Source organism: Aphelocoma coerulescens, chromosome 1A, assembly GCF_041296385.1.
Source record: "Aphelocoma coerulescens isolate FSJ_1873_10779 chromosome 1A, UR_Acoe_1.0, whole genome shotgun sequence".
NCBI lineage: Eukaryota > Metazoa > Chordata > Aves > Passeriformes > Corvidae > Aphelocoma > Aphelocoma coerulescens.
Genome location: NC_091014.1, coordinates 45781213 through 45791479, shown reverse-complemented (window position 1 = coordinate 45791479; position 10267 = coordinate 45781213). Strand labels below are relative to the sequence as shown.

The 10267-nt window shown below is 41.0% G+C and overlaps 1 long non-coding RNA gene across 1 annotated transcript; it reads right to left on the bottom strand.

The window, feature by feature from the left end:
• Nucleotides 1-776: 776 nt before the first annotated feature.
• Nucleotides 777-9533, bottom strand: LOC138104679 (uncharacterized). The gene is made up of 4 exons (XR_011148215.1): nt 9465-9533; nt 8375-8465; nt 5685-5776; nt 777-929 (listed from the first exon to the last, which is right to left on the bottom strand). It is a non-coding gene; the product is annotated as an uncharacterized lncRNA (long non-coding RNA).
• Between the last annotated feature and the right edge of the window lie 734 nt (nt 9534-10267).

Here is a 10267-nt window from a genome sequence, read left to right as displayed (position 1 = left end):
ATCTAGAAGCCTGAGTAAACATGCCGTTTTAAGAAAAATAGTGGCTGCCTAAGGTTATCCACACTGTTGAGAATGAATTTGAAGCAGTTCTGGCTTTCTTTGTATCAGGGCAATGGATTACTTCATGTTCAGTTTGGGGTTTCCTATACTCCCAGCTTTTGTTTTTCAGAGTTTTTGCCCACTATGTATTTGTGCAATTAATTCTCCCTGAGTAGTACTTTGAACTTACCATTTCTGAATTGCATCTTGTATTTTTTGAACACCATTTTGAAGTCTGTTTATTGCCATCGTGCTTCTTGCAACACTTCTCAGCTTGTTTTCATTTGAAAGGAGTTTTTGCTACATTAGCAGCCAAGAGAGTAATGGAAACAGAATAAGATCCATGCACCTGTCTAACAGGAACTCTATGTAAGTACTCTTAGTGTGTGAAATTACTTAGAGGAACCAAGTGAGAATTACTCTTTGAATAGTTTTCCAACTTGTTTTGTGGTCAGCATACAATATCTGTACCTTGACAATAGTCACATATTTGATTATGAGCATGTTGTGTGAGACAGTATCAAAAAGCCTTATTAAAGCAATAGCTGTGTCATCCTCTGGGGTATCTTCTACAGCCACAGGCAATTTTACCTTCTAACTGCCTTAAGAAAGAAATATTTCCGATGTGCTTGTTTTTCAGTTCAGCAGGCTATCTATTGAAAGTAGAAGTGTTGACACAAGCATGTTTTACTAGAATGAACAAATATAAGGACTTCTTCAAAGACATATTTTTGTTTTATTAAAAAAATTAGGAACGAGTCAAATAGTTGGGTAAATAAAATTCTTCTGCACAACCTAGCCTGCCTTGAAAGCTGCTGGTGCTTTAAAATCCAGATCTCTCCTGCAATTGGATACTTCGAGGTTTCTGAGAAGAGAATACTGGTTGTTTCCTAAGAAACTGAAAGGAAGTTAGAGCTTTAATGAGTGTGTCTGTATTACAGGATGTAACAAGAAAAGATTAAGTAACCATAAATTGCCTGCTTCAGAGGCATCTTGGAAGATCTTTGAATAAAGGTGTTGTTCACAACAGCTGCCAGAATTTTATTTCTCCTGCTTTGTGTTTTTTTCTTTAATTTCAGTTTGTACAAGTAGTAAATAGTCAGTATGTCTGATGTCAGGTAGCTATGTGAGGAATAACTAACTTCAATACCAAACCTGTTAATTGAATTCAATATAATCTACCATTCAAATTAAGCCATGAAATGTCAGTCTCAACACATTTTCCTCAGTAATAGGAGATGTAGCTACTATTTCTCTCCTCAAGTGAGTATGTTGATCTCTCTTTTAGCTTAGTGGCAGCAGGAAATGACATTGTGAAAAACTGCCCCTTGTAAACAAAGTCTCTTCATTATGCCAGGCTGTTTCAGTTCCTACCTCAGCACAAATACTCTGACCTTGCCTTCTTATTTCCTTTAATTTATTTTCTTTTTAATACCTCTACAGTGTCATGCTGATAGATTCACCGTTAGCTCTTCGTGACTTTATTTTTCATGAGTTAAAAGACATTTTGAACATTTCCATTTGCTGTACATTTAGAGCATTAGATCCTTGTGTCTCTTTCTCTTCCAATGAAAATCCTTTGCCAGAAGACCTTGATTTGATACCACAGCAGTGCAGGATCATGGGGTTGTTCTTACAAAACCCAGCAAGATCTGTTTCACAGAATAGTTTTTATTTCTGCAAAGCTTGTTTGACACTAAAATTAGAGGTCGCCTAAGGCTGTTGCTGTATTGGCGCAGCACAGCGATAGATCAGTTGCAACATTCCTTGGACTAAGACTAATTTTCAGAGCTACAGTTAAGTTGAATACAATAAAAACTATCAAAAGTCTCAAAAGCATAGTCTGTGATGAAAGACAATGAGAGAAGGTTTATTTAGCTTGGAGAAGAAAAGACTGAGGGGAAATGTGATAGTCTCCAAATATGTGGAAGGTCACTTCAAAGAGGGAGTGGGATGAGCCTTTGCTTATATCATTCTTCCTGGCTTTTGAACGCTTTGTACCTAGGTCACCAAATCTAAGATTTATATTATTTCTAATGGTGCTGTGAAGTTATTTGTACCGTGTCGGTCCCTGAGCTAGGGGAACAATTGGAGGGGTTTTGCCAGCTAAAGCTGAGATCTCATCTGCAAGCTGTTGTCTTTTAAGTGTGTTGATATAGGAAAGCACTGTGGCTGTGCCCATAAGGTGTAGGTTCACATGCAAGCTCCCAGCCTGTCCAGCTTGTGCTAGAACACATTTGATGGCTTTCTGCTGGAGAGATTGCAAAACTGCCTAAATTTTGCACAGCTGATCAGTAGTAGTCATCTTTATTCCTGAAATAAAGAATGAGACAGCAGAGGGGGACTGATAACCCCTGCATGAGCAGGCTGAGGAAAATCTTCCTGTTGAGAGCTACCCTCTGATGCTTACTTTTCCACAGGTTCCAGGAGGTAGAGGCATATACCTCCGCTTTAGCCTGCTGTCCCTCATTCAGTGATCTAGCAGTTTTTATTCTGGTTAAAAATTCTGAGACAGTAGATAAGTTACAGAACCCTGTAGGACTTACACCCTGGCTCTCTGTTTACTGCTATTTCTCCTTATGAACCCTGAGGAATCCCAGAGTTAGCAGCCAAATAGCTACAATAGTATGTTCAAAGTTAGCAGCATTGGGTTTTTTGGTTTGGTTTTTGGCATTTTTTGTTGTTGTGTTTGGGTTATTTTACATCATATTTTTTTTAAAGGATATTCTGAATGTTCTGAGAGAGCGTGAGCAATTTTTGTTTTTCCTCCCAGTATCCTTTTCCGAAGTATCTGCACTCTGAAATCTGCAATCACCATCATGTTTCACGTGTACTTAACCCAGTAGGGCTTCTGACTGATTAGTCATTTGGTAGATGTCCAGCAGCATGCCAGAGTTTCAGATCGACAGGGTTTAGGACAGGGGAAACTTCCCTTATTAGATATATTTACAGAATGAAGCAGTCAGCCTTTCTTAAAATCCCAAATAATTTCCATGCAGTGGAAAAGTTGCAATTCTGTATATATATTGTAGGCTATTTTTGGTATTCAGACATCTCCCATAGACTCAGGTATGGTTTCCCAGGAAGCTTAAGACCACACTGCAGCTGAAAATAATGGTCCTGCCTGCAAATATATTGAGGAGTTTTCATGTGGGTCATCCAGTTGGTCTGATTTAGCCCCTGGCTGGATGAGTGCTACAGGTGACAAGAAGGCAGGAGCAGGCAGGGAGGGAGGAGCTGATGGCACTGGTGGAGGACACAGTGTGCAGCTTGTCACAGTGGCTGAGTGTGAAGCTTCAGGTTCAGGACCAGACTTAGGTCAGACAGCAGGATCTTTGCCAGTGCTACATGTTTTGTCTAATTTCTGCCTTGCACTGGCTGTGCTGTTTGTCCCATTTACCCAACACCTTGTGAATTGTTTCTTTCATAAGATCACGGGAACTTGTCTTCCTCATATTTTTCAAATTCCCATTACCTAGGCTAGATGAGTGAATGCCTTTACTGTCTTTCTCCTCTTTGCTTTTGGATTGACTTCTCTGTCAGCCCTGAAGAATTATGTTGTTTTCCAGCAATGCATTCTCTTTGCCCTTTCTAATTCTCATGTACTGTGACATGACAGGTTGATTGAAGGGGTCTTAAATTGTCTTCTCTATCAGCATATTAGGAATTTTTTCCTTGCTTTTGCTTTTAGCAGTTCTTATAGAGAAAGATTAGAGCATTAAATAAAAGGCAAGAGTGGTGGATCATCTCCTCTAGCTTTATGCAAACTGTGTCCACTCATGGACATTTTAAAAACTGGCTTGAGCTGGATTTTCTGATTGTCTCCGCTGATGGGAATCATGTTAATTACAAGTGACTCTGAGCAGTAAGGTTCCACAGGTATCTATTGTCAGACTGTGCAATTGCATTAAGAAATCACCCAAAACAACTGGAAGTAACTGGAGGGAACATGAGAGGTGATTTATTTATTTGCGAGTTGCTACTTCAATAGTTTTCTTATTGTATATAGAGTTACAACAAACAAGTGGCTGCCTGTGCACAGCTAAGGAGTACAGCTTTAGGGCCCAGAGCACTGTAACTCCATGAACACATATATGAGCTAAGCCAGTCTTGGACAGAGTGAGTCCCGTGTCCCTCTCCTCAGGCACTGGCTCATGCCCTCCGGTGTGTACATAAGGGGTGAAATAGCTGGAAGATGCATCCCTTGAGAACTGACGAGCAAAACAAAGGCAAAATCTATTTCTAATCTGGGTCAGTTCCTCAGTCCTGTTTATTGTACAGCTGCAAAAAACATCAGTGTCTGCCAAAAGGAAATGGAGACATGGGGTGGAAGAGAGGGTGGACCCATTAGATGAGGGACTACCTTTCTCAGAGGCAGAGCCGGCTGATCCTAAAACAAAGCATTTGTCGAATGATGAATTAAGGCAAGTGATGACAAGTCTGTTTAAGATGTCCTAAGCAACCTCTGGACACCAGCCCCATCTTTCAGGCAACTTACTGTAATTCTTAAGTCTTTCAGCTGCTGCTTTTGCAGTTGTGAACTGACTCAGCTGAAAAAAAGAGTTTAGGTGGGCATTGGGGATTCAGTCAGTTTGAAACCTATTTGGCCTGGGATGTCCTAAATGTCTGCCCTCATGAAGAATGGAGTAGGACCAGACTGCTGGTGGTGGGAAGAAGGTGGGAGTAGTTTAGGCTGGCACTGCCACTAGAGAAAGGGATCAGCAAACTGAAGGAAACATGCAGTTGTTCATATGAGAAGGGCAGTTATTGTTGTTATAAACACTCTGTTATGTTTTTTCTAACAGTTGGCTTAAAATTCTGTCTCTTGAAATGAAAAGATTTCTCTTTTTCCAGTGTGAAAGACAAGTATTCATTCATATGTGCTGAGTCTGTTTCATAACTCACATTTTCAGTCACTGGGTTTGTCTTTACTATTCTAAATTTTCTTCTGTAGCTGCTGTGTTTCTTTTGACTCTCTCTACTTATTCATATACGAGTCTATATTTTTCTATTTCTTCTTTTTTTTTTCTACTTTGTTTCATTCACTGGAGCACATGATCTGTTCTATTTCATCCTTGCACTAGAATGATTGGATTCTCTTAAAGGGTGAAAAAAAACCCCACAAAAAACAAAACAGAAAAAACTATGGTTTGGGAAATGAAGTTTATGCTCTAATATTTGGCTCTTCACATGTGTGAAATTCTCATTGCTACTAATGGACATACCATTATATAATGGAAGAAGTAGACTGGAATAAAGATCAGATAAAAGAATAGTGCCCTAATTACTGTTCTCAGTAAACACTTCTCTATAGCAGATAATGCAACTGGTATTGTTTTTTCAGGAGGATGAACCACCTTTACTTTCCATGAGCCATGGTGGTATTGATGTTATCACTGTAATGACTTGCCATATGACCATTTGCCTTGCAGTGGTAGAAGAGGATTTAGGGCTGAGACTTCCTGGTCCCCAGTCCTTGATTCAAACTTCTCCATCTTTAAGCATATTTCTAGTCTCTGTCTTGGAGTTATCTTGCTTACCTATTGAGGCAGCTGGTTAAAATGACAGAATGTGAATGCTGGGAGTAATGGGGAATATTTACAGTCCAATGGGATACAAGTTAGAGCCCTTATCAATGTACTTACACTTGTTAACCACAAAGTGATTTTTCTTTGAACATCTTCTGTGGGGGATTGGTTTTCACATACTGCATAATTCTGGTCAGCTGAGCAGTTTCCTGTAACAGTGAAGAAGCCAAAATCAGCTTCCATTCCACTGACACCATTCAATGTGGATCCATCACGTAACAGACTCTTGCCTATCATGAGACCTATCCATACAAAATAGATATCTGGTGTAACCATATACTGCTTTGAGCTGCACAGAGTTGATGTTACTCTCTGAAGTCATCATTATTTTCAGAAGGCTTTGCTTGTCCCATCTGCCTAACCTCTCAAAAATAGGCTTATATTAACAATGTTATGGTAAGCTTTTATGTTGAAATAAATTCCTATTATATTGGCATTTTTGTTCATCAAATAAATGTCCACCATAATAAGCAATAGAACACAATGCTCACTAAATTTAGAGAAGAGATTCTTAGTTTTAAATTATTTACCAAAATCTTCTTTGTTTCTGTCTGTATCAGCTAGTCTTTAAGTAGTAAATTAATTGCTGAGTATATCTAAAGAGCAGCCTGTCAAGTGATCAGTATTAGAATTCAATACTGTCATCAAGAGGAGGATTCCAGACAAAATGAAGGAAGTCTTCCTTCATTTGTCAGTTTTTATAATTGAGACTGAAGCAGAGTTATAAATTACATTTGAAGCTATTCATGGTGGGTAAGTGTTTGTGACGCTATGGCATTACCCCTGCTATTGATGGTTTTTTCATGGTCAGTTACTCAGACTTCCTGTGCTGCTGGTTTTAATTCCATAAGGAGGTACAATGGCATAAGAAGTTGTCTGTGCTGGCACAATGAGAAATGTCTTATGAATGGATTATGACAAAGATGCACTTTCATGGCAACTAGAGAGGCTATGAAATTAACAACTGATCACCTTGCTTTTCAATTAGTCTGTGCCGTGACAGGAATATTACTGCTCAGCTTTGCTGATGAGGGAAGACTCAGCTACTGGGAGAGATTCTACCATTGGGTCCTATCTTCATTACCTGCTAATTCTGTATTTAACCTGGGTTTTCCCCTTCCACATGGGATGCAGTGTTGAATCGAAAGCAGTTGTCAGAGCCACACATGAAAGCGCTGTCATGGGCTGCCTTGGTGACTTTTTATCAGCTGTTAGTGCCAGGTGGAGTCACTGAATGCATGTACTCACACAAAGAAGTAATGAGTCTTTTAACACAAGCCTCTGGGCACTCATTCCCATACACTACTTACCTGGGCTGGCTCACTCTTTGCATCACTGGCCTGAAATGGGAGATATAAAACCTTGGAATCTAGTATCCCAGTCTGCCTACAGTCTCCTAATTTTCGTTCATCTCTGCATTTTAAGCAGCAGAGCAGTGGGCCCTCAGAAATACAAAAGTCTTTATACAAATTGCTTGACTGCAGGAGCACATCAGATGCCTGGTGTCAGTCTGAACAGAAGAGAGCAAAACATGCTCTTTAATAATGAAGGAGGAACACTGAACATCAAGCTGCTGCTGTTTGACCAGAGGATTGGGGATTCTGAAGATCAGTGTAGAAGAGAGATAAAGAAGCTGAGCAGGTAGTGGCTGGAAATACAGTGGTAAAAATTCCAGTGATGAAATGGAATTCTCTGGCATCCCCTGGGAGCATGGAACAAAGGTAAAGGTGTCCACGTTGAACGTGACATCTTCAAAGACCAGTCCACTCAGGCAGCCAGCAAAGGAAGGGAGAGAATGACAGTGGGACATAAGTGGCCTTACCCTGCCATGGAAAAAAGCTCAGCTTTGATATACAAGATGTATATCAGACAAAGACTATGAGCAGCACAGATTAGGACTCAATCTCTCAGGGCAAAAAGATGGAGGCAGTTTTGTTTATTCCTGTTTCAAAGGACAGTTTGAAACATAAGGTGTTTGCCAGATTCTGCACCTGGGATGGGGCATCCCTGGATGTATGGACAGACTGGGGAATGAGAAGCTGGAGCAGTGCTGTGGAAAGGGAGCTGGGGGTCAATGGCAAGCTGAACATGAGCCAGCAATGCCCTGGCAGCCAGGAGGGCCAACCTAGGGTATCCTGGGCGGCATCAGGCACAGCATTGCCAGCTGGGCAAGGGAGGGGATTGTCCTGCTCTGCTCTGCACTGGGGCGGCCTCACCTCAAGTACTGGGGGCAGTTTTGGATGCCACAATATAAAACAGACATTAAAATATTAGAAAGCATTCAAAGGAGAGCTATGAAGATGGTGAAGGGCCTTGAGGGGAGGCCACGTGAGGAGTGGCTGAGGATACTTGCTCTGTTTAGCCTGGAGAAGAGGAGACTGAGGGGAGGCTTCATTGCAGTCTGCAACTTCCTCATGAGGGGAAGTGGAGGGACAAGTGCTGATCTCCTCACTCGTATGACCAGTGACAGGACTTGAGGAAACAGCATGGAACTGAGTTAGGGGAGGTTTAGGTTGGATATTAGAAAAAGGCTCTTCACCCAGAGGGTGGCTGAACACTGGAAAAGGCTCCCCAGGGAAGTGGTCACAGCACCAACCTGAGTTCAAGAAGTGTTAGGACAACACTCTCAGGCACATGGTGTGACTCTTGGGGATCTTCTGTGCAGGGCTGGGAGTTGGACGTCAATGATCTTTGTAGGTTCCTTCCAGCTCAGGATATTTTATGATTGTATGATCTTAAAAGCTTACCTTCAGTGTTCTGTTTGGAAACTGCACCATTGCTCATTTGCCAGTGGTTGTCCCATTTTCTTCTTCCTTCATCCTGATCACATTGTTCAGGCTGTTTGGTTATGAGCGGCAAAAAAGGCAAGTAGAATTTTATTGTTGGGTAGATTTTCCATATGACCACAGTTGCAGCTCTCAGTTGGTAGAGTGGCTCTGCTGTATTGTATATGCTACTTCTCTCAGCTAGTTTCTGGGGTCCCTATTTCCTTCATGCATTTCAAAATAGCTGGCAAATGGAAAAAAATGAGGAAATCCAGCACTTCACAACAGGTGAATTAGTTTGCCTTTTCAAGATAGGAAGCATTTATATACAGACTTAAAACATTTTGTCCACCTCTTCTTCAAATCTAAATTGCCAGGTGCTTGCATGTTCCCCACCTATTCAAACCACTATATATTGCCTATTTTCACAGCCTGTAGGTCCTCACATATCAAACTATTGCCCAGCTGGCTCAAATTCTTTCTGGAGAGGAACAAGACAGAATTTTTCACTTGCTTAGACATCCATTCAGTGATTTTGCTGTAAGAAGAGCATCTCTTGTGTCCCTCTGTAGTTTGCAGTCTCTGTACTGTCACTTAGCTCCTTCAGATCAAGGTAGAGAAAGATTTCAGTGGTACAAATGGAATCTCATGTATTTTAAATTGCCTTTTTTTTTCTTCAATTTTAGTATGTGAGGGTCAGGTATTATAGTACAGTAAAACAAATCTAAAGGTCACCATCACATGTAAAAGCAGTTTCTTTCATTTCTCCCTCCCTTCTCCTCTTCCTACTCTTCCTCCTGTCATCAACTGCACAACTCTCCCCTTTCCTTTCTTTTCAGTCCTCTTGCTCTTGGTAGGCCAATTCATCTCACTGAACACACAAAACCCCTCATTCAACACAAGCAAGTAAATATTCTTCTGAGGATTTAGTGAGGCAGAGCAGCTCAAGCTGCCAAGCCACGCAAGAGATGGAACAGAAATGCATAGAAAGGAATGGTGGAGGAGGCAGCCCACTCCTTGTAGCAGCAAGATCTGGCTCTAAATTCTGGCCAGCTGCAAAGTGAAACCTTACCTGAATGGAAACTTGCAGAAGTCTGAGAAGGGCATAGCATAATCACTGCTGCTATGTCTTCTACTAAATGACCTCCCCACCTCCTTTACTCCAGCAACTATTTTGAATAATCAGAAGTTAATTTTAACTCCAAATTGCTTTCCTGAGGATAAGTCCCTCTAAGAATAATTCTCAACAGACAGAAGATTAATAGCAGAATGAGTAAACAACAGGAGCTGGTGGACCTCAAAAAGAACAACGATGGGACTAATGTGTCTTCTAATCTCTAGGAGTGGGTCCTTCTCTCTATTATATTTGCACATGCTTTGACCAAATTAGGCAGGTACTTATTAACCTCAAGGGTTTTCAGTGCAAATGGAAAAAAAGGATAATATTTATTTTTGTAATGTGCATGTAAGTATTGTATCTGTATTTGTATAAAAAGGAGCACTCCAGTGCCCCATGCCACAGCCCAAGCATATGTCTTTGTCCTACTTTCCAGCCACTCTGAGTGTATTATAAAAATTGTATTCCTTACCATCTTTGCCCTGGAAGCTGTATGGCTTGCTGGGCCTATGTACAGCACAGGCAGGTGTGAAGCATGACAGATGTGTGTTAAAGTTTGGGAGTGTGACCACATGGTGGAAGGGTAGGCTACGTGTGGATAACTGATTAATTCCCTCTAGCATTGAAAAAAAAGCTAAGACAAGGGTTTTTGCTTTGTGCCTCATGCACTGCACAGCAGGTATATTATTTCTCTGCCTGACAGTTGGTGCTGGGAGGATAAATAATTTGTGTAGCTACTATACTGTGAACTTACTGAC